The 25,928-nt window shown below is 39.4% G+C and overlaps 1 long non-coding RNA gene across 1 annotated transcript in view; it reads left to right on the forward strand.

Annotated features, from left to right (window-relative positions):
- Positions 1–329: 329 nt before the first annotated feature.
- The window catches only part of LOC115294793, a 61,258-nt gene continuing 35,659 nt past the window's right edge, over positions 330–25,928 (forward strand). Inside the window, exon 1 of the long non-coding RNA XR_003910138.1 lies at positions 330–394. This is a non-coding gene — a long non-coding RNA (uncharacterized LOC115294793). The remainder of the gene's footprint in view (positions 395–25,928) is intronic.

A 25,928-nucleotide genomic window follows, 5' to 3' on the forward strand; every position in this document is an offset into this window, starting at 1 on the left:
ATTAAAGACAGTATTCCCTTTACTCTGGCTATTGTTAAACCAATAAGGATGAATAAGTATACAACAACAAAAAAATACTCTTGGTATGAGAAAGAGCTCTTGGAAATTTAAACATGTAATGAAAGTTTGGACTGTCTGCCTCAGTGAACTTTTCCTGAGGTAATAGTTTTCTGTCAGTGGTATAACAAATTACCAAAATTTGGTGGCTTAAAAAAAATCTATTATTTTACGTTCTAGAGGTCACTTATCCAATAGGGTCTCACTAGGCTAACATCAAGATATTGTCAGTCTCCTAAAAACTAGGGAATTAATTTGTTTGGTTTTTCTAGCTTCTAGAAGCCGTTCACGTTACTTGACTCGTGGCTCCCTTCCTCCCTCTTCAAAGTTAGCCATGGTAAGTTGAGTCCTTCTCACATCACATCAACTCTGACTTCCTCTTTGGCCTCTCTTCCATGTTTAAGGATCCTTATAATTACACTGGACTCGGCCACATAATCCTCCCTATTTTAATAATCTCTTTATTTTAAAATCAATGGGTTAGTAAACAATTTCATCTGTAACCTGATTTTAAAGCTCCTTGATTTTAAAGTTCGCATATCTGAGGGTGTTGCTTCTTGAAATATAATGGAATCAATTAGGAGAGGTCACTATGAAATTCAACAGCACAGATTCTTGGAAGCTCCTCGGTTTGCTTTAGCCACACAACTAGGTAATGTATTGATATCGAAGCCTTGAATCAATTGCTATAACCTGGCGTTCTTAGCTCAGATGGCTTTGCTGGTTGTAGTTGTTTTCTTCAGTTTGCAATGTCAGCTCGTTTCACCTCCCCTGTCTGAATTCTACATATCCTTCCACATGCAACTTTGATCCTTCTTTACCATAAAACCTTTTTGATTATTTCAACCCCCAGGGGTTCTCTTTTTTCCAAACTCCCATCAGACCTACCATATTTTGTGGGTTTTGTTTTAATTAGATATTCACTCTATTTTTTTTTTTTTTTTACTATTGTTTTGTCACTGTCACCAACTTTATCCCCATTTACTGAATCCTCATTACGGAGTCAGGCTCAGTACTAAATGCCTTATGAGCATTACCTCACTTAAGTCTCATAACTACCTTGTAGGGTATTTCTTATTATCCTTAGTTTGCCGCAGAGGAAATGTAGACTCAGGAGATTATGCATGGGACCCAGGTTTAGGCAGCCCGAAAGTGGGGGAACAGGAATTTGATACGAGTTTGCTGCTTCTGGCCACTTTTCTATATGGCTCCAGACAATCCTTATTTTGTTCTTAGACCGTGAACTCTTCTATGGTAGGAACTCTTGTAATATTTCTGAAACTCTGACTGCACTAGCACAGACTTAAGTGTGGAGCAGGATATCAGTGCAAGCACAAAACGGGCACACTTGGCACAGGCATGACCCTGAAGCAGGAGGGTGTCATAAGCAATGCAGATAGCTCCAGGTTTGGTTTATTAACATGAACGAAGTGGGCACATGGCAAGCTGAAGAATCGACTGCAGAAGTTTTTGTTCAGTGCCTTTAAGGGATGTTCAGTATGTTGGGAAATTTTGGGGAATTCCCTCCACCAGTTTTGGAACGAGGACTGTGGTCACCTCCATCAACAAGGCACCGAGCTGAAAGAATGCAGCCAGGATACATAGTTTCCACATACAACCAACTATCCCAAAAATAATTTCAAATAATGCTAGTTAAGGAGTGATCTGTGGTTCAGTCCAAATCTCTGTGAGCCTACTACCCTCAGCCAGCCCTCTGGGGAAACTGAAGATCACAGAGCCCTGCCCCAGTATGAAATTCCAGAGCCCTTAAACTTGTGTTTAACGATAATAATTAAGGATTAAAAAGGGCTTTTTAGTGCACACAGGTGACGCATTTTATGATGTAGCAACTATCATTTCTTAGAGCATCTTCTCGTATAAAGTGTCCTAAGAGGAGCACGGATGTGTTCAAACTTATTTCTCTGATATTTGTGCACTCTGTGCTCATGTGTGGGGCTCTCCCTTAGATACTACTGCTTTAGGTGATTTGGCTAAGCTCAGGCTCAGACAGTGTGAAGGAAAGAGACAAGGCATCACTGCTGAAAAGCAGGCCTTTGGGCCAAGAGAAGGCCTGTAGAAAACCCCAGGCAATGAAGAGGCACGTGGGACTATTTCCTGGCCCTGAGTGTACATTCTGCTTTGTTTCTGAATATGGTGCTTGGCACAGGGTAGGTGTTTGTGGGTTGGAGGAAACTGTTTTTCAGCTCACTGGCACAGGGTCCTTGTATAAAATGGGCTTACAGCTGGGGCCAGGAATAAGCGGATTTGTAGAGTTGGCAAAACCTTTAGAGCTATTCTTATCAACCCCAGCCTTTGCCCAACCCACTTGTTCTTTTATTCTCTCCATCCAGCTCACTGGATCTGGATGCAGTTCTTTCATGCACAGAATCCACCACTCTGGCCTCCCACCTGTGGCCTCCTAGAGTCTTGTCAAGGCGAAACTTTTTCTGTTTCCCAATATCCTATCCCCGCTACATCCTGTTCTGGCTGTGTTGCCAGTCAGACACCAGAGCTGCCCAACTCCTATGCCTCTGCACACCCCACAGAGGAGTGAAGGATGGTCTGAAATGGTCATCCCTCAGCTTTGCTGACAGGCAGAGCCTGGGGTATGCGAGCCCCCCCCACTTCATTCCACACAGCTTCTAGATACAAGGGACTTCTGTTTGCCCCAGCAAGTCATATGTCTAGCATCATTTTCTGTGAGTGCCATGAGTGAGAAGATTCAGAAGGCGTTAATTGCTGCTAATATGATCATTGGATGTGAATGCCTTCTTGCAGTAATTTTTAGTCTTTGATGTGCATCAAATGTACTGACTGAGTTTAAAAATGTGTTACCTATTTCCTAGCACTGAAATCCTAATTCAGTCAGTTTGGGGCTTGAGAATCTGCATTTTAATAAACTCTCTGCCCTATTTTTGTGAACACTGTATTTGTCAAGATAGACAAGGCATTTATAGCGCATAATCCCCAAACTTGGAAGGTTTCCAGCACAGTTTTGCATGTGTGTACAGGGCAGAGATGGGGGCAATCACACGTGAGTAAACTGAGGCCCAATGAGGTGAATTTTCTTAAAAATTATAAGGATAGAATCCTCATTCTTCATTAGAACTTTCTCTACTCTTCCATATTACATACATTCTTCAAGCTTTCACATGAGTTAAGAGAGGTTTGTTCCCTGTCGGAACCCTGACATACTAGGAAAATAGTCGTGGGGTTGAGGGGTGGGGGGTCAGGACTGGGATGGGGGGTGGAGAAGCGGCAGTGGGTTTTACTGAAAAGTGCCAGGTGGGTTTTGTATTACCCCTTTCTAGTATATCAAAGAATTTTTAAATTTGGAAATTAAGAATCTTAAAATATAAAATCATAACATTTGATTTCGGGAGAGATATTTTAGGTTATGAAATATACCATTTCCAGCCAATGAGAATGTTGAGTCTGCTGAATAATTCCAAATCATGAGAGCTACGACTAAAATTCAACCTGATCAAGGTCAGTGATCTTTCTGCTACTTTGCCTTCCTGTGTCCTTGGTATTCTTTCCTGGCATGAAATCAGGATCCCAGGAAAGAAAAATCATACTCTTTCACTTTTGAGAAAACAGCACTTTCCTGTCCAGCAAAATAGTCTCCTTGGCTGTTACTTCTTTAAATAGCCTCACAGGTCCTTCTTCTAGTGGTCTCATGGGTTCCAATAAAGACCAGGGGACTCTTGGCATTGGTTACATACCTACAGCTAACAAGGCAGTGGTAGGTTCTCCATAAATGGTTGACAGTGGGTTGAATAATAGAGAATCTGCAGTGGAGTATCAATAATCTCCATAGACGGCTCTATTGCATTTTGCATTAGTCAGGATAAGTTAGTCTTAGGTGGCACACAAAAGTTTTTGATCTTAATTTTATATACCAATAGTAACATATCAAGGTATTTTTAAAAAATCTTGGATAACTCACTAAAGTTTAATATGCTATAACCTCAGGACCTAAACTGTATTATTTTGCACTTCAGACATAGAACAAAGCCTGGGAAATAATCCAGGTTGAATGAATGACTGTCTTCCCCTTTCCACCTTCCATACCATCCCCTTCCCTGTCTTCTCCACACACTGGCAGGGGCCCTCGATAGCTTGTCAGAAGTCCTGTGGGCGTCTCAGAGCTGAGCAGCTCCTCAGTGTTGGTCCATACGCACAAGGGCCACGACTCTACAGGAGAATTCAGACAAAAGATTCAGGCATGGAATCGTGTCAGGGCAGCTAGAGTTAGAGATGTTGCACACCAGAGTCTCCTGGAATTCATTCTTTCCAAAGGCAATGTGGTCCGTATCAAGCTTTGCTATGCTTCACGGATCCAGTGTGAGGCCCCCTTTCTATTCCCCTCCTCCAACTCAAGCTTCCTCCTCCTCCTCCTCCTCCTCCTCCTCCTCCTCCTCCTCTGTCACTCCTGGTGTATACATGCGTCATTAGCAACCTCTCACTGTGGCAGGAACCGCTTTCATCTATGAATAGATTTTAACAGCCTCCTTCAAGCTTCCTCTCAGGGCTGCACTGACTCAGCTACCCTGGGAACAGGGAGTGCTTTGACTGACAGTGATGACGGGAGGGCCAGAGGTGCAAGAAGGCTGGTCCAAAGGAAACCTTTCTGAAATAATAAATCCACCCCAGCAACCTAAGAGGCAGAGTCGAAAGACGATGAGCAGCTGGAGAGCTATTGTGGGTTGCTGTGGATGAAGTGATAATTTGGGATATGAAATTACTGATTAAAAAAAAAAAAGACATCTTTCAGATTTGGGCTTTGATCTCAAGATGAGAAAGAAAGTCCCTCCCCTGAGAAAGGATATTTAGAGAGCCAATTTACAAGTATCTAAGCTGGGGGAAAGAGGATTTCCAGAAGGCAAATCCAGGCCATCCGTTCACAAGTGATGGGTGCTCTGGCTCTCTCACTGAATTCACAGCTACTGCCTTTAGTTAGTGACAGGACGCCGTCAGCACGGTGGCCAGCTGCAAAGCCCGCCTCTGCAGGCTTCCGCGCACAAGAAGGACCATTTGTGGCTCAAGCATCCAGAATGTGTGGGAACAAACCTAGCTTGAGCCTTATGTGGGACGAAACCAGCCAAAGAGGTTTTTCCAGAAAGAGGTAACCTCATGGCTGTTTATTAATAGGACAATGGATTCACCCGGTTGAAATGTTTGGTGGTGTCTGCTTAATTATTCTCAGGCAGTTATTATCGCAATTAGGAACCTGCTACATTGCAAAACCTCGTCTAGACTAGTATTAAAAAGAACCTGTTTACGATTGTTTTTTTGGAGAGACCAAGTAAACAGTTCAACCTAGAGTCTCACTCAAGTATCTACTTAGTCTCTCTCCCTCTGTTTTTCTCTCTCTCATTCTCTCTCTCTGTCTCTCTGAACTTGGACTACAGCCTCTTCTGGCTTTTAATGAAGCAAAGGGGCACCCCAAAATGCCATTGCATGCCTCTTCACACAGCCTGCCCTGAGCGCCAGCACGTAACCTTCGTGTTAGTGAATATGTTTGGTGACCCTATAAACAATGACGATTTAGGTTTTGGTTTTTATTTTATTTAGCTGGAGGCTTTGTCCAGAAACAAACCAGAATGAGAGTCAGGTGGGGCTCAGAAGCACGTGGTAGGAAGATACCCATGTCCTGAAATGCCACTTCCTAGTGACACCTCCACAGTGGACCCTTTGTCCTCTTGCAACTCCCTCTGCCTCACATTCTATGTATCTCCATCTCTGGAAGTTTCTTCTCCCTCTTAAAATGATCCTTCTTTGTCCCTCGATCTTCACCCACAGCCACATTTGTAATTAACTCCCCTGTTTTTCTGAAGTCAGTACTAACTGGAGATTTAAATTCACCTTCTTAACCCCGTGCTGTATTTTTTATTCTCTGAAAGGTCCTTGCATTTTACATCTGTTCCACTCAGTCTGTGTCCTTAAGCATGTGGATCCTGGGATTGTTACTTAACAGTTTGATGGGTGTACATTATCTTCCTAATTACATCTGGAGTACTTGGCAATAGTGACATAATCAGGAGTCTGCCATTAACAACAGCTTCCAACACATAAGAGGCCTTTAAGGTATATTTGCAGTTTGAAGAAGCTTTTTTATAGTTAATAAAATGCATTTTTGAGCAGATGTAGGTTTGCAAAAAATTCCAGTGGAGAATACAGTTTCCAGGCACTACACCCCCCTTGCTGCCAAAATGCTCCCCCTCCCAGTTCCTCCTGTCACTTTGCATTTTACATCAGCCAAGTTCATGTGCTGCAGTTGATGAGCCAATATCGATGCAATATTATTAACTTAAGTTTGTATTTTACATTAGGGTTCACTCTTCTGGGTGTACATTTTGTGTATTTTGATACTGTGTAATATCACGAATTTCCCATCACAGAATCCTACCAAATAGCTTCAGTGACACGGAAATCTCCAATATTCCACAGCCCAGCCTTCCCATCGTACCATGTCCCTCCACTTGCCAAACCCGGGCAGCCACTGACCTTTGTACTGTCTCTACGTTCCCAGACACTTGGAATTGCACAGCATATAGTCTTTCAGTGTGTCATGTTTCCCTTAGGAATATGCACTTTGTGTCTTTTATAGCTTGAAACCTCTTTTCTTTATATTGTTGAATAACATCCATTATTTGGATGCACCATGTTTTATCTATCCACCTATTGAAGGACACCTTGGTTCCTTCTATGTTTTGGCAACTATGAATAAAGCTGCTATAAACATTCATGAGTAGCTTCCTATGTGGACCTAAGTTTTCAAATTATTTGCGTAAACAGCAAACAGTGCATTTGCTGGATTATATGGTATGAGTATATTCCATTTTTTTAAGAATGTGCCAAATCGTCTTCAAAGTGGCAGTACCATTTTGCATTCCTGCCAGCAAAGAATGAAAAATCTTGTTGCTTAGATGATCTTTTAAAATGGGCTTTTGGTAGGCAGAAAATATAAAGGAGGTACATACATTTGGGCAGGCAATTAATACAGAGTCACCTGTCCTTTACCTTTCCATTGTCCTACAGTAAATAGTGAGGGGTAATGGATAGTGAGTAGATGGAGAAACAAGAAGATCTGGATGCTACTTACCGGCTATATGGTGAAAACACATTACTTAACCTGAGCTTGATTTCTTTTTTTAATTTTTTTAATGTTTTTTTAAAATTTATTTTTGAGAGACAGTGCGAGCAGGGGAAGGTCAGAGAGAGAGGGAGACACAGAATCTGAAGCAGGCTCCAGGCTCTAAGCTGTCAGCACAGAGCCTGACATGGGGCTCAAACCCACAAACCGTGAGATCATGACCTGAGCCGAAGCTGAACGCTTGACCGACTGAGCCACCCAGGTGCCCCTCAGCTTGATTTCTTAAAATTTCAGACAACAGTACCAACTTCCTCAGACTCTAGTAAATATATTAAACAAGATAATGCATCTGAAGACACACATAATGGGTCCTCAAAAGATGTTTTCCATAGCAGCTGTGGGGACAAAACTAATATTGACTGAAATTTTTGTAAGGTGTGATAATACTCCTTGTATTCTGAGTTCCTTTAATATCATTGTACAGTCCTGTGACTAAAACAAGAAAACGACCTCAGTATTCTTAATGGTAGTGGAATGTTCCAGCTGCTATTTTCACCTGGGAAAAAAAGTTGACGGACTAGACTTTCCAAGTCCTTGACTTAAGGAGGCCTCGCACTTGAACATAGGGCTGCACACCTCTGAGTGCTTCCCTCACCTTGGCCAAATCTCAGCGAGTGAGGTCACAGTGAGAATGGGCAGTGCAAGTGGACCCTCGTAATTCTCCCACATGTGAACCTCCCTGACCGTGAGTTTTTCCTCTGAGAAGAACAGCAGCATCTTTCAACCATAGCTTAACTGTGGCCTATGGAGAAGTCAAAAACTGCAACCACCCTGGAATACTTTTACTCATCAAAACAGGAAACATCACCAACCAGTGAGACCACCACTCGCGCGGTGGGTCATATTTTCATGTTTTCTATTGCTTTGCCGTATATGTGCAGCAAAGAATGTGTATGCGGTTGTCTTGTCTGCAGCCCAATTTCTTTTAAACTATTTCCAACATATTTCAGACCCTGCTTCTCTGGCCACAAGCTAATAGTTATCCTAGATTTATCTATGATATGCAATTCCAAAAGTAAAAACAGCCATTGGCCCTCAGCCCCTTATTCCATAAGACTGTCTTCATCTGCTGATTTCCAATTAAGGAAGAGCTGAGAGACATTGAATCTAATAAGGGCGTTTTATTGTGCAGGTGGGCCAGGTTTCTATTTTGATCATTGCTATATATACCACTACTCTTTCAGTTACTGCTTTGCCACTACCATATGCCTAGCATTGTGCTAGAAGGCAAATGATAAGTGAAAACCAGAAATTAAGATTCAAAGACTAGCAAGTCATGACTTCTTCACTTTCAAGGATTTATTCCTATGAATAAATTGTGGTTTAGCGACTAGTGGAGAAACTTACTGATTGACTTCTTACTGCCAAGTAATTATTGACATTATTTTTCAATGTTTGTTTATTTTTGAGGGAGAGAGAACAGGAGAGCATGCTCAAATGGGTAAGGAGCCAAGGGAGAGGGAGACGCAGAATCTGAAGCGGGCTCCAGGTTCTGAGCTGTCAGCACAGAGCCTGATACGGGGCTCAAACTCATGAGCCATGAGATCATGACCTGAGCTGAAGTCAGACACTTAACTGACTGAGCCACTCAGGCACCTCATTATTGACATATTGTTAATCCTTGCATAGACCTGGTGTTGTGACTGTCAGAGAACCCCAGTACCGGTGAGCTAGAGAGGGGTGAAGTTGTTTTATTTGGAAGAGAATGTGAGTTTTAGCATTTTAAAAATTCTGTATTGAATCTATAAAGACCAGTATGTAGAAATTATATGTTAGGCTATATGGTGTGGAAAGAAGATAGGTCACGTCTCAGCAAGAGAATTGAAAGAATTCTCTTATTTTATTATTTACTGAAAGACTGATATTTTGGAATCAAAGCTCCAACATGGTTCGGAGACTAAAGATTTTTAATTTGAGAACACATGCTTTTTTTGTTTTCAAAAGGTAACAGAAAGCACTATGAGTTGGATCATGATTTTAATGTTTATATTTCTACTAATGAATATGTAAACCGAGGTAGTTAAACTATATAGTGCCCCCTTATCCATATTTACATTTATAAGGCAGATTCTAATAACTAGATTCCATATTTCATTTTTTGAGATAATATAATATTAGCTATGTTAATAGTTTTATCTTTTGAAAACATATCTTTTGAAAACATAATACTGTAACATTATTTCGGGGGGGGTTGGCTGCTTTGCTTGTCAAAATACTGAAATACTTCCATTGAAATTCACTTGGTAAAGAGTTACTACTTCAGGCTCCTCGAATGTCCTTCCAGAACGATAACTGACTCAGAGCCTCTCCTGGAATCTCCCTTGACCAAATTCTCCATTATAGTAGATTTTTTGCAAATATGGTCACAGATACTTTCTTCTCTATGTCCACACCCCTTTGCAATAGGACTTTGGGGTTTTCCCATCAAGAGGCAAAGTCTCTTTTTCCACTCCTTGAATTTGGACTGGTCTTGGAACAGGATTTTACCAATAAAATTCACTACAAATGATATTATGCAAATTATAAATCTGGGCCTAAGCAGATCTTGTGCATATCTGGCCTCTCAGAAACATGCTCTGGAGTCATAAGAACAGGCCCAAAATACTCTGGTGAAAGGTGAGAAACCAGGTGGAAAGAAAGGAAATCACTTCAGACCAGTCCGAACTTGCCCTTGAACTAAAATCTTGGAGTTAGCCTGCATAAGAGCAGAAGAACCACCCACCTGAACATAGCCCAAATTATGGACCCTTAGATATATGAACTAAATAGATGGTCATTATTATTTTAAGCCACTAGACATAAATGTTATATAGGAGCATTCATTGCAAAGTTATAAGATTATGTATAATTCATAATATTATCTACACAAAAATAAGTAAATGATACACCAATAGTCCAGTATCCAGGGGGTAAGAACTAGGGAATAGTGGGTTCTGCAGAAGTTTGCCATGCCAAAACTATTCTCTGTTTTGATTTATTGATACCAGCAGTGCAGCAATAATTTCATGAGGAAAGTATGAGATTTTACATTTTTTAAAAATTCTATACAGAGTCTACAAAGGCTAGTAAGTAGCAATCATACAATATAAGATTTATCACGTTCTATCAGAGTCTGAAAGGATCCTCTTGCTATAATACTTATAGACCTAGCTGTCATTAATTTCTCAATTGTAATTAGAATCTATTTGATACAAAAAGAAATCATTTGATATTTTAGAACATTTTTGAAGTTTAAATTATTCATTCAAGGGTATTTTTAGTAGTCACTGTTTTTCTTACCAAGAATAAAAACTAAGAAAGTCTTTCCACTCAAGTTAAAAATTTCTTTCTCAGTAAAACTGAGTAAAAAGGATCCTTTAAAAGGATAAAGACCTAATGAGCTGAAAACTTAGGTGCATACAAAAATCTGCACATGACCATTTATAGCAGATTTATTCATAATTTTCAAAATGTGTAAACAATCAAGATGTTCTTCAGTAGGTGAATGGATAAACAAGCTGCACTATATTCACATTATGCATTAAAAAGGAATCTGTGGTCAAGTTCTGAAAAGACATGGAGGAAACTTAAATGCATATTGTTAAATGAAAGAAGCCAACCTGAAAAGTAGTACATACTTTCTGTATGATTAGAACCGTATGACGTTCTATAAAGGGCAAAACTATGGAGATAATAAATTGATCAGTGGTTGTCAGATGTTTGTGGGGAGAGAAGATTGAAAACATGGAGCCCTGGGGGAGGTTAGGGCAGTGAGAATCTTCTGTATGAACATCAGGAATGAAACCTAATGTGAAGTATGGAATTCAGTTGATAGTAATATCACAATGTAATATCACAGTCATTAATTGTAACAAGTGAACCACACCGGGGTTGGATGTTGATGGTGCGGGAGGCTGTGTGTAGGAAGAGGCAGTATATAGAAACTTTCTGTTCTATTTCACTGTGATCCTAAAAGCTACTCAAAAAAATAAAGTCTATATTTTTAAAAATTGTATAAAATACTTGAATAGGCACTTAATAATGAATGGTCCGTAAACACATGAAATAAGTCCTCAATGTTATTAGTCATCAGTGATGCAAATTTAAATTACAGTCCCATATCACTACACCTACTAGAAGAGCTTATATTAAAAAGACTATCCATTGTTGACAAGGATATGGTTCACCTAGTGTTTTTACACATTGCTGCTGGGAGTGTAAAATAGTGCAACTACTATTTCTTATAAAGTTAGAATATACATTTATCCAGAAATTCTACTCTTTGGTGTTTACCCGAAAGAACTGGAACATAAAAATGTTGATAAAAAGATAAAAAGTTATGTGCATAACTGTTTATATCAACTTTATTCACAATCACCCCAAATTGGAAACAACCCAAATGCATACCAACTGGTGAATGGATTAATGAATTATGTTACAGTCTTACAATAACTTCACTTAAGCAATAAAGTAAAATGAACTGATTGAGGCCACGATGTGGATGAATCCTCGTCATTATGCTGAGCAAAAGAAGCCAAACACAAAACAGTACAGATTGCTGACTGCACTTATACGAAATTGTATACCAGGCAAAACTAATCTGTAGTGATGGAAAAGAGGTCAGTTGCCATTTGGGGGATGGATGAGAAAGAGGGGTGAGAGACTGCAAAAGGATGGATTTAAAAATACATATATCCCTCCTAAAGTCAGATATCCCTTCTGGAGATGGTAAAATATATCCCATGCTCATGGTAACTACTGCTTATCAATTCTGATACACAATTCAACTTTTTAGGCATCTGAAGACAATGCTGAGAACCAAAAAGCTGGTCCAGTCCTTGAAAGCTTCTGGTTCTTCCAGACCAAGACCACTCCAGGCTACACCTACAAGATACATCTGTGCCCCAGATCAGGCAATAGGACTGGCTCCATTGACATGTGACACGCTCACTCACACAGAGCGCTCCTATTCACGAGGGCCCCATCCTTGGCTTAATGTTCTGTCACCATCCTAAAGTTATTAGTAGACTTTTAATAAGGAACCCCTCATTTAATGTTGCACTGGCCCTCCAAATCACATAACCTGTCCCAGCAGCAACCCTGTGAGTCATGAAACCCCTGAAGTTGATTCAGCTTTAGTTTTTAGTCTGTGGTTTTTTCAAGATACAAAGATAGCATCAATTTTTTTAAAATGCTGTTCTTTCTCAGTATCTGTCTTTCTTCCTCGAGGCCAAAGCAAATAGGTGGAAGAATCTTTTGTGGGGGAATAGACATTAGATTCTCTTTTGAGTGAGAAAGCTGTAATTACTACTTTGAATGGGTTTGGTTTCTAAGTCTTCCTTTAGACTCTTGATTTCCCACGAGACTTCTTGTAATGAGGCCATGACCTTTAACTACCTAGAAGTTTTTAAATATAGGATGAGGCATTTCCATGATGAACTCAGTTCACAATTCTTTCTTTTGCATCCTGTCTCTTTCATATCTTTAGCACTTGAATTAGCATAAAGTAAAATAAAAATCTTTCTGTCCTGATGTTATGGCCTGAACTATATCCTCCAAAAATATGTAACATTCCTAACCCCCAGAACCTGTGAATGTGACCTGATTTGGAGTTGCCTCTATCAAGACATAGGGAGAGCGGTCTCTACAAGCAAAGAGATGTCTGAGGCTACCAGAAGCTAGGAGAGAGGCAGAGAATTCTCCCTCAGGGCCTTCAGAAGGAAACAACCCTACCAACACCTGGATCTCAGAAGTCTAGCCTCCAGAACCGAGAGACAGTTAATTCCTGTTATTGAAGCCACCCAATCTGTGGTACTTTGTCTGACAATCCCAGCAAACTAAAGTAGCTACTGAAATTGAAGGGCAGAAATGCATGACAACAGAAACAGATAAATTATAGGGTCTTCATTTAATTTCTCCATTTTTGCCTTTTTTTACACTCTTATGCTTCTTTCCCCCATCAGCATCCTTAGCACATTTTCCTTGGGTGATCATGAAGCTGCCTTCAGGGTGGAATCTCATGATGTAACCATCAAAATGTGGTCTGCCTCCTGTGTGTCCTGAAGTCGCAAGGTATGCTTGTTTAAAACATAGGTTTCTGTTGGTTAAGCATCCAACTTTGGCTCAGGTCATGATCTCACAGTCTGTGAGTTTGAGGCCTGCTCAGGCTCTGAGCTGACAGCTTGGAGCCTGGAGCCAGGAGCCTGCTTTGGTTTCTGTGTCTCCCTCTCTCTCCGCCCCTCATCTGCTCATGCCCTGTCTCTCTGTCTCTCAAAAAATAAACATTAAAAAAAGAAATTAAAACCTGGGTGATTCTGAAGTAAACTCAGATTTGGTTAGTGATTTAAATGGTAACTGAGAAGTCTTTGGCTGGATGGCTAGCATCACGTGAAGGAATAATTCAGTGACGCCCCGCCCCGCCCCCTTTCAGGAGCTAAGTGAGTCTCCCTCACACTCATCCTCATCCTCCTGCTCCAGATAAAAGACCCACTTAGCACAAGTTCCAGCAGACAGGAGAAATCTTAGACCCCTACATCGAAAGCAGTAGAGTGATTCCTGGAGCCAGAATTTTCCTGAGACTATTCCTCACCCTACCATTTCCAAAGGAGAGGGAAGTGTTTGGGTAAATAGTTTACCCAATTACTATAATTTTTACTTCATTCTTTACCACAGAAAACCAAGTGGGGCGCCTGGGTGGCTCGTCAGCTAAGCCTCCGACTTCGGCTCAGGTCAGATCTCACATTCGTGGGTTTGAGCCCCGCATCGGGCTCTGTGCTGACAGCTAGCTCAGAGCCTGGAGCCTGCTTCCAGTTCTGTGTCTCCTTCTCTCTCTGCCCCTCCTCCCCTCATGCTCTGTCTCTCTCTGTATCAAAAATAAATAAAATATTTAAAAAAATTTAAAAAAAAAAGAGAACCAAGTTATACACCAAGAGATTATTAGCTATGTTTCTTTAAAACTACGTTCGGACCAAAAAGCACTACTATACCAAATGAAAAGGTGATTTCTGGCTGTTTAAAACCCCATTGAAATCTGTGTTGGATAGGCTAGAAGATTCAAGGCCCGAAACCATTGTTTGTAACTTTTTCCCTCTTGGATGAGTCCTCTTGTTTACACATTAAATTCATAAGCTATAGGGCCAACAGCAGTGCATTAAGAGTAAGGGGTTCAAACCTAAGATAGAAAGAGGCACTTACAGAAAGGAGCAGGCTATGGAATTACAAACGCTTTGTTTGGGCAGAATTTGGAAATCCCTAGGCAAACCTGGAGTTCCCAAAATTTTCTACTGGGAAGTGGTCAAAGTGCCTCCTAGTCTTTTATCTTCTCTGTGAGAGAAAAGACAGTGCTCGAATTCCAGCCCAGGGCTATCTCCAACAGTCCTTTCTGAACAACTTCTTTGTTTTCCTGTGGATCAGCTACTACCATCTTTGGAGTCTGGTGCATTAGAGTACTTGTTCTCCCTTAAAATCTGTGACTTGCCTGAGGAAGGGGAGTTTTAGAGTCTTTGTCTGAGGGCTGTTTATTAGCATGTGACATAGATTTTAATTTGGCACCCCAAGGAAAAAGAATCCTCGGTTGGAAACACAAAGCCTCTTTTTTATAAAACCATTTCCTAATTCAAAGATAATATCTCCTCTGCTTCTTTGCTGATTTTTCGATAAAGAGTCAAGTGTAAAATACAGGTGCCTCCTAGTCTGACTCAGTTTTCATTCTACCACAGCACTGATTTTCCTGGCTTGAGCAAATTGGACCACTGGGGTATTCTTGACTGTTGGTCCTAGACCCCAAATCATAAAATACAGTTTCTCTTACACCTTTCTCCTTGGATTCAAATTCCTCTTTAATTAACATAATGAATTTCTAATCATACTTTCAACCCACAAGTTCAAGAGGCAGATGTTTGCAAAATGCAGTATTGCCACTGCTGTTTCCTTCCTCAAGGTTCAGGTGACATGCAGTTGCGACCCTGTGGCGTGCGCATGCGCCCCTATACACTTGTGTGCATGTATGCACGTGTGCACCAACAAGGGTTAAAACTGGAAACTGCCAAATAAAATATGTGCGTGTATTTTGGGTCTTGGGCATGGCAAACCTGGAGACACAGATTTGACTGAAATGGAAAGTATGACCCAGAGGAACAAAGAAGGTTAGAGTTTTTAAAGAGCAAAGAGTGAATTTGCACAAGTTGTTTTGAATGAAATGGGGTTGGTGCTGGTATTACAGTAACGCTAATCTGTATGTGATTGTTTGCTAGTATTAGGACACTCCATTTATGCCCATTTTAACATATAGCAGATTTCCTGGCGTTTAGCTGAATTCAACACACTTTTTGAGAATTTGAGACAGAAGCAGTAGCCAAGCCCCACTTCCTTCGTTCCTCCCAGCTCTATTTTAAATAACACTCTTAGCAATGCGTACTCCATTTTGTTTTCTCCCTTATCACATGTGCATACGTGAATGTCCCTGTGTGTGGGGAGGAGGGGGGGCGGGGAATGTTGAGAAGTAAAGGGCTACTATTTGATTCCCAGAGCAGTGTCAGTTCATAAATTTATGCAACATCTATTTTCCTTTCTCACTTTAGTTTCAATTTCATTATTTGGACTTGTAAAATAATTTTAATTTTTACTCAGAGCATATGATTTATCATTAGCCCTTATACACGTGGAAAATAGAGCTGATTATACAGGAAAGGAAGGGAAAAAAGCTATCAGATTTTAAGCTCAAGGTCAAGATAAATTCAGAAAAGACAGGTAAACATCAAGATGTTTTTCCACAAAAGAGGCCAATATTGTTGAACATTATCAATTTTCATAAGGCCTCCTATTTCATAAAATGTATAAATATTGTTCATTAGAAACAATAATTTAAGATGAGATTTTGCTCTTTTAAAAAATTTTTGAATGGTTTTTACTTTTTATTTTTGAGAGACAGAGAGAGACATTGCGAGCAGGGGAGGATCAGAGAGAGAGAGGGAGACACAGAATCTGAAGCAGGCTCCAGGCTCTGAGCTAGCTGTCAGCACAGAGCCTGACGCGGGGCTCGAACCCACGAACGTGAGATCTGACCTGAGCCGAAGCTGGAGGCTTAACCGACTGAGCCACCCAGGCACCCCAAGATTTTGCTCTTAAATATCATAATTTCTTGCTTTAAAAAATTTCTCCAACAGTGTCAGCTATTTTATAGTAATACATCTAGTTCTTACTTTTTTTAAAATTCTAATTTATTTGGATTTAAAAATAAATCCTCCATGTCCATGGTAACCTGTCTTTTATCACCATTAAATGTAAGGATTCATTATTTTACAATGGAGAAATTTATAGCATTTTGCAACACTTTACTATCTTATTATTGGACTGACCAAATTATAGGATAGGTCTTTGTATATAGGCAAATTCCGGTAAGAAACTAGAGGAAAAGAAATACTGGTATAAAGCTTAGTTACATTAAAAACAAAATGTATCAGGACGCCTGGGTGGCTCAGTCAGTTAAGTATCCAACTTCGGCTCAGGGTTGTGAGGTCTAGCCCTGCATCGGAGCTGTCTGCTGTCAGCAAGAGCCTGCTGCAGATCTTTCGTTCCCCGATTTCCTCCGGCCCTCCCCTGCTCATTCTCTCTGTCTTTCTTAAAAGTAAGTAAAACTTTTTAAAAAAATTGAATCAAAACTCCCCAAACCTAATACAATTTGACATAAAATGATGAAAGGTGCTGTCCACATTAAAAGAAGTATTGTCTGTCTTTGGAAAATCCCCAGTTCAGTAGCTGATCTTAACGTGGAGGCAAAAACAAGGGGCTGAATCGTCATTCACTTGGCAGCGAGAGGCGACTACTACTGTACTAAAAAAGAAAACTGGATCAAATGTGAACCAGTAGCCCCTAAATAAGTACTAAATTCCCTGTCCCCCAAAGAAATGGCCATATATTGCATTCTTGCAAATAATTTGCCTTTCTAGGAAATGACATTCCAACCTTGCTTAAAATAACAAGCAAATAAACATACAGAATAAAATAATAATAAAACTTTTTGATTGATCAATGTAGTTCATAACAGAAATATGGCTAGAAACTCTAAAAAAATTGCCTTATGTAGAGCAACAGCAAGGGGTAAACTCAAGATGTGAACTATTTGCTGTAGGGAAAAAAAAAGATCTTTGTTTCCGTTGGATTAGGTGGTAGGATATTCCAACAGTGTTCTTGCTGGGAAAAGAACATACCTGAGAACAACTGCTATTTTCCTCTCCTCTTTTACAAATAAAGATTGCTCCTGTTTCATATCACCTTTGTTGATCAACTCCCCCAACTTTATACAGAAGTGCCAAAGATTTAACTACCTACAGAGCTTTGTCAATCTCTTCTCATAGGAATATGTAAAAAAAAAATGATAAACTCTGTTTTCTTATTCGCTATAAATCTTTACTGAATCTTAATAATGGACAAATGGCTATTTTCAAGAAACTCTTTAGGAGAAAAGCACTAATCTTAGATGTCTTAAAATCTGTTTTTAGTCCTATCCCATCGAGAATATCAGACTCAAAATGTCTCATTCCTAAACTTGTATCGTCTTCTCTGCTTGGCCCTTCTTTGAACTGCCACACTGCTACCTGAGCTAGACATCTGGTTCCTCCTTCCTCTTAAAATGTAGCACATCTTTGCAGCAGCATTCCCTGTCAGTTTTCCCTTTTAATGAGTTCTCCAGCCCATCTGAACTGCCATCAACCTAATCAGGGCTCTTATTTCTCTACTGGACTATTGAAGACATGTGTTAATTTGTTTCCTCTCTTCACCCTTGGTTCCCTCATGTCTGTCTTCAACACAACCAATAGAATACTATGCCTAAAATTGAGTATTTGTCAACACCACTTTTGTACTCAGAACCCAGCAATATTCCCTTGGTATCCATTATCTGATAATCTCCACACTCTCATATTCCTTCAAAGATGGTCCTGGTGTGGCATTTACCTTCTTTTCTGGGCTGTAAAACTCTATGTCTCTTGTTTGTCATGTTTATTGCTCATTGTCTTGTCTATACCTCCACTGGTCTTAGCCATGATCCTTTTACATCTAATTCTTAAGCATGCCCTTTGGGCCTCAACTTTCATAAGAAGATTCTGGAGTATGGACTACAACACAAAGACAGAGGATCTACAAACCATATAGGTTTATAGATCAACTCAAATGTAACCTTTACTAGGAAGCTTTCTGTTACTCTCACTCCCACTTCTGGATTACTCTAAGTTCCCTCCTCTGAGTTTCCAAACATTTCTTGAATATCGCTAATATTGTACTCGCTACTTTGAATTATAATCTCTGTTTATATATTTGTCTCCTCCATTTGAAAGAAAGCTGGAGCTAAGACATTAATCATTGTCTTTATGGAATTCCTGGCACAAGGTAAATGCTCACTCAATGTTGGTTAATAAAATTTGGTCTTTAACCAGTCATGGAGCTTAACTAGGAAAATGTAAGGCCACAGGATATGTTACTTAGGGAAACCATGGCATTACCTATTTTATCAGTAACCCAAGTGATAATAATTTCTAAATTTCAGAGCCCCTGTGAGGATTCAATAAAGTAAAGTAGAAGGTGAAGTATACTTGTTATTTTTAAAATGTATACTGTCTGCAGTGCCTATCATTTCAGTAAATGAGCCCTCTATCTACCCTTTTATTAAATTTGATATCATAATTTATATCTTCCTCTTCCTCACTCCCATTCATTGAAATTCATGGTGATTCTATCTCAAAAATGTATCTGGAATCCTTCTCCTTCTGTATGTTACCACTACCACCATCCTTCAGACACTTTGGCAACATCCTAACTTTCTACTCCTACTTCTTATTTTACTACTCCAAACTTTTCTTATTTTAGAATTCAGAACATCTCTTAGAAATAAAAATTCTTATCATAACTTCTTATTGCTTTAAACCTCATAAAGACTTTACACTTCTTGTAGTGGCACTCTTCACCTGGCTGGACTTTGTCAAGTTCATTGTCACAGCCTCAAGGACATTTCATCTGACCCCTAAGGTTAATTAGGTTCCTGTTATATCATATCATAGCCCACTAAGTATTTTATTCTGAATATTTACCACAATTGAGATGATGTATTTATTTTTGTATCTGCGTACTCATGGTTTGATTCCTTTGTTAGATGGTATGTTTCAAGAAAACACATAGTATCTGTCTTGTTCCCTGCACTAGGCCTAGTACCTAGTACAATGTCTGGGATGTACTGGCCCCTTAGTCTATATTTGCTAAATAAATGGGTTGATGTTCAATAGCACATAGCAAGCACATAATTTGTATATAAAAATGGTGCTTTTTTTGTCTTTTCTGTAAAAATCATTACAAGTAAACAACATTTCTCCGTGGATGGACTTGAGTGAATTGATATATACAGATAGGATAAAAGAAAATTTCTCTCCATGTCTTTTCTATCTGTAGGATCTCATTACTTGCCAAAGTTAAATAATGTTATAACACTATAAATTATTTCACTATGTGAGATATAATAAAAAATATAGCTGTTATTCACCAATCATCCAATTCAGAGGCTTAAATCCATGTGTATTAGCTTGCTAAGGATGCATAACAAAGTACTGCAAACCAAATACCTTGAACAAAAGAAAAGTATTGCCTCACAGTTCTAAAGGCAAAGTCTGAGATCAAGTTGTGGGCAGGGTTGATTCTTTCTGTGATCTATGACAAAGACTATCCCACATTATCCCCTAGGTTTCGGTGCTAGCTAGCAACTGTTGCCATTCCTTGGCTTTAGAAGCATCACTCTAATCTCTGCCTTGATGTTTACATGATATTCTCCCTGTATCTATATCTATCTTTAAATTTTTTGTAATAGGACACCAGTCTTATTGAATTAGTGTGCAGCCTAATGACCTCCTTTTAACTTGGTTATCTCTCTAAAGTCCCTAACTCCAAATAACATCACATTCTACTATGACTGAACTTCAGCATATGAGTTTGGTGGAAGGAGGTACACAATTTAAACTGAATACCATGTAATGTAATAATTGTAAAAATATGTGTTCATTTATTATTACATTTACTTTTGATAGAGTGTGCATGAGCAGGGGAGTGGTCGAGAGAGATAGACACAGAATCTGAAGCAGGCTTCAGCCTCCAAACTGTCAGCACAGAGCCCAACATGGGGCTCGAACTCATGAACTGTGAGATCATGACCTGAGCCAAAGTTGGACACTTAACTGACTGAGCTAGCTGCAAGATGAATGTAATTTAAAAGTACCTTTTAGTACTTACTACATGCAAAACACTATAGAAATACAGTGGCAAACTAGAGAGCTCTGTCCCTGCTTTAAAAACATTTGCTTTCTAACAGTGGAACAAAACAGTAAGCAAATAATTTAAAAAGTATTAACCTCATATATTTAAGTAAAGAAAAAGTAGTAAGCGCCTTATATATGAAGAAGTGGTGATCTGGTCTAAAGAGGGAAGGAAATTCCTTAATTATAGGTATCTTTGATAATGGGTGCTCATCTAATCTCCGCTAGTAAACTACAAACCACTGAAGGGTAAAGTGGTTTAAATGTCTGTTGTACCTGCAGAGCCATCTGTCGCTTTGCCTAGAGATGCACAGAGAAATCAGAAATTCAATTTCTGTCAAGCCAGGCCCCCATCTCCCAAAATGCTCATACCATGACCAGTTTCTCAGTGAGTAGGTCTTTGACGTATATAATGAGGAAACTACTTAAATCTATACATGTAAAGTTACCATAAAGCAACTCACATATCTTATATGTGCAAAGTGCAGCCAGGCTGAAGACCAATTTTCTTCTATTACTTCTGGATTAATTATTTTCATAACAATAATAATACGTAGTTATTAAGTTATTGAATATAGGTGTAACTATCAGTTGTAACTGAGTAGTTGTTAAAATATTTCTTATTAATAAAAAAAAAAGTAAAATGCTATCTCCAAGGATGATAAAATAGTTCTAGGATCCATTGACAAGAGGAAATTAACAAATTTGATTCAGTTAACTGGAAGTCTGTTACTCACATAGGTAGTACAGGTGACGCTTGTGTGGACAGTTGTTAGAGGAGTTAAAGAGAAATAGAGGCTAAGAATAATTTAGCTATAAGAGCTTCTGAAGAGGAAATAAACAAAAAGATTAGAGAATACAGCCAAAGACCCCACAGGCAAGGATGTATAGAACAGGAAAAGGTTGAGTTAGAGTACCTGAATGAACATATCTAGAATTTCTAGAACTCAATTATGTTGGATTTTGGCAAGAGGGTAGAGGAAGTAATATACTATATCTTTATCTGTTTCTACCAAATTCTGAATCAGTGTAGGAGACAAGGTCAGATAGATTTTTTTTAGTCACTTTTACTCTGCTTATTGCAGAGTGAGAACAAGGTAAGGATCTTTGGTCAAAGCAGGCTAGCAGATTTTTTCCCCAAAACGTTAAAAGCTGCCCACTATGTGTATAGGAGGCAAATAAGAGTATCATAGGCAAAGGCTTTTAAAAAGCCTTTTATGGGGCGCCTGGGTGGCTTAGTTGCTTAAGCGTCCGGCTTCAGCTCAGGTCATGATCTCACAGTTCGTGGGTTCGAGCCCCATGTTGGGCTCTGTGCTGACAGCTCAGAGCCTGGAGCCTGCTTCAGATTTTGTATCTCTCTCTGTCTCTCGCTCGCTCTCTCTCTCTCTGACCCTCCCCTGCTCATACTGTGTCTGTCACTCAAAAATAAATAAAAAAAACAGTAAAAAAAATTTTTAGATAAAAATTTTTAAAAAGTCTTTTAAAAAGACTCTGTAAGGGGCATAGCCACATATGGTAGGTTCCTTCTCCCCATCTCACCAATCAGACCATTCCTCCCACGGGAGAAGTATGGAGATAAAGGCTAGTGCTGCCATTATCTCCTCAAAAGAGAAGCCCCTGTTTTCTGGGATCAAGGAGGAAAACTACTGGGAGGAGGAGTGAATTCTGGTGAATATGTATCTTAGGGTGGATTCCACTATGATCCAGATACCTGTTGTTTGCCTGTCAGTATTCATTTTGTAGGTCATTACCTACAGTGGAGTAGCCATTATTTCAATAAAAAGGAAACCTCCTCAAGTTATCTAATTTTCATTAGAATTGTCCTCCTTTTAATAAATTGTTTTATTTTCTATATTAAATTGACACAGGATGATGTTTTTTACTCAAATCCATAATCTCAGACTTGTCATGTTCTAGGTTATTCTTTAATTATCAAACTTGGCTAATTCTATAAATCTCTTATGATGAAATTCTTCTATACTGTATAACATTCAGTTTGTGCTCATATAAACTAAACTATAGATGATGCATTTTTAACAAGGGAAGAACAGTTTTCTTAGTTTATTATGCATACCTAAGGCATATATTCTTTATAATGGTTAAGGCCCTTAAATATGTTATAATTTATAGGCACAGGTTGGTTTTTCATTTGTGTGTTATATTAACTTAAAATCCAAAGAGTGACCTCCCCTGTCATTTCCTGCTACTGTTTGAGTGTTTTGAACTTCAGCACTGTCTGTATGATGCCAGCTGATGAAGTCAGCGAGACCTAACCAGTCCTGTTGTTAGAATCCTGTAGAACAAGTAGAGGGTTGCTGGAGACTCTAGTTCTTGTGCTCAGCTGGTTCTGATCATATCATATGGTTTTATTCAATTGTCTTCCTTAGTTTATTACGTTTACCAATCAAAAATCTTAAGTGGTGTACAACAACAAGTTCACTTTTAAAGACTACTAAGCGAAGGGAATGGACAGTCTGCCTGCCCCTGAATGTGCCTTGCTGTTAATAAGAGTTCAGTGATGACATTAGTCAATAAAACTTTGGTTTCCTAAATTAATTAGCTTTCTTGATTTGTAAGAGAGAAAATCAATGATTCATAAGCCATATGTGACTTTATGGATAAAAATTTTCAAGTTGACCCTAACTGGGGACAAGATATTTAGTTTTAACTCTTCACTAGAAGTTCTCTGCTTGCTTACCATTCTTAAGATCAGAAAAAAAAGCAAAAGATAAATGTAAATATCAAAGAAAGAGCCCATATTTAAATGAAAGGCTAATTCATCATTTTTAACCAATTTTTTTCCTCTTGCTACAGTAATGTCTATGGTAGTGTCTATATAATCAGATAATCCAAATAGTCCTATTCAAGTCCTATTTGAATCAAGGTGGTTGAATAACCAATGATTAACTTCATTTATATACAAGGACCTGATAACCTAGTCTAATAAATGTATCACTTAAGCTTACTGAATCGGTTAACTCTAGATCAATTCAGTGCTGTCAGTTTCTCCCTAAACAAAGAAGGTCTATCAAAAATTGAAAAAAAAAAAGTTTCAAGACAAAATTGCCCAAATGGCTCAAAGACTACAAATTGGTATTTTGAGAATTAGGTAAATGTGCTCTCATGGTCTCATACCCCCATCCTTCAAAATGTCTTCCCCAGACAGAAATTATAGCAGCTTATTTTACATAAATAAAAACATAATGGTATTGGCATATAAATGGGGGTTTAGGACTAGGAGTGTTCATAAGAATCTCTTGATTGGTTATGAAAAAATGCAGCTCCCTGGCCTTATCCCAGAGATTCTGATTTAGGAACAGATATTTTTAAAAACCTTTCTCAAGTGGTTCTGAGGGAGGAAGTCCAGGAACACTTTTTGACAGCATGGTTATTAAGCAATTAATGAAAAGATCTTCTGCTGTATGTGCCTAGTGATGACCCCGGGCCTGCTTGGGACTTTCAGCTTCGGAATTCCGGTACCTGTATACTGACTGGTGGCTGAGTCCAAAGAAAGAAAAGTTGACTATGGAGCTAATATTACAGTTTTGTTTTGTTTTACACTTGATAACTTAGAGGGCCTTCCTATCCTTTTTTAACTTGAGAAAGGGGGTCATTTTCTCCCTGCTTTTCTTCAGGAAGCCAGTGTCTGGGGAGCCAGGATAAAGTCACCTGGCAAGGCAGCAGTCTTCCCTCCCCTTTGAGGACAGGGCTGGTGGCTGACAGAGGTGGGGGTGGGGTGGGGAGTGGCAGTCAGGGTTCTTCTGGAACCTGAAAGGTTCTTAACTTTTAAACTTCTTAAAGGATGAATATCATCCGGCCCTACACAGACCTATCAACATGTTGTCTTGAAGATAAATAGCTTAATCTCTGATGCAGGCTATGCACTCCTAATCCTTGGAGACATAAGAGTAGGAAATGTAAAATTAGCCTCGCTTTGCTCCAGTTAGAGGGAAGTGTGAGTCCTCTATAATTTGAGAAGTAAGAGGGAACAAATCACACTATTTGCTTGATTCTTCATCTGGAAAATGCTCACATGTCTCTAAATCGCCTACAGTCTAAATATCGGATCTTTAAGGCCACAGAGTCTTAGAAAAGAGTACAGACCCAGCCTCTTAGGGATACGTTCAAATGCCACATAATGACTAACAATTGGTCAAGCCCTTGTGTGTATTCAATCACTGACTTCCGCCATCACGTAACCCTGTTTCCTCAGGAGTTCCAGCATGTGACTGCCATAGCACAAAGGGCTGGCTCCTGCCCTCTTCCCCTTCAGTGTCCAGACTCCAGCTAAGTTGTAGTTCTGTGTATTTGTTTTTGGTCTGCCTAGTTCCGCTGTGGCTGTGAAGACTTGCCAGAAGGCAGCTTGGATAAACACTTGCTGTATGTCCTTAGTGATTCCATACTTGGGGACAAACTGCACTATTCAATGAACTACACAGGCCAGGTACTAGCTTCCAAGTGGAGCTGAGACCACTGGAACACTGACCCTATTAAGCAAACAGTTTAAATTAAAACTCCTAATCTGAGTGACTAAAAAAATGTAATGCAGCTAATTGGATAACTTTAAGTGCATGAAAACCAGAACATTATTTTTGTTACTATGACCTTTGAAAAAGAATGCAATCTTTCCTTTAATATAAAAGACTGTATAGTAGTGTGGACTATTTATGTGTTGTGCTCACACTTGATGTGTGTATACTTCCTTGTGTAAAACAATACAGCCAGGAAACCAAGTTGATCTGAACACTATTTAACATGTGGGGTAAGAACCTAGCGAACGAACTGCTCAGGACTGATGATAAGTGCTGTGTGTCCAGTCTTCCCAATCACCATTAGTGTTTGTTGGAACTGAAGATGAATAAATGTTGTCTCTCTTAGGCTTTGACTGTTAAGGATTCCAGAGAGAATATTTTATATTTGGCTTGGGTACTTTTCAGATATGCTGTTGTACACCTTCAGCTCTGCACTTTGAGTATTTGTTAATTCATAATTGATTAACTACCTGCTATGTGCCAAATCTGTAATAGACACTGAAACTAGAAAGTTATAGAGGAAGACCCTACTCAACCTTGGGAATCTTGCAGTTCAATGGGAGGTTCAGAGATGCATACTGATCATTTCATTACTGGGTTTGCAAGTTAACTGAGAGGTAAGAAAGGGAGCCCTGGAAAAGCTCAAGGAGGCCACCAATGGAGCCCTCTGGTAGGTAGTGACTGCTAGGTAAGAATTTGTCAGACAGTATATGGAGAAATGAGAGGATAATTTTGGCTGAGGAAGAACATGGCCAAGGCACTGTGGAGAATGTGGAACAGGTAAAGAGCTAAAAACACCTTAGTTTTGTTAGATGAAGTGAGAGAATAATATGAACTGAGTCCAGGGAACTAGGCCGGGACCAGATAAGATAAGGCTAAGGAGTTTGGATTTTATCCTGAGGGTAATGG

Source organism: Suricata suricatta, chromosome 6, assembly GCF_006229205.1.
Source record: "Suricata suricatta isolate VVHF042 chromosome 6, meerkat_22Aug2017_6uvM2_HiC, whole genome shotgun sequence".
NCBI classification, from domain to species: Eukaryota; Metazoa; Chordata; class Mammalia; order Carnivora; family Herpestidae; genus Suricata; species Suricata suricatta.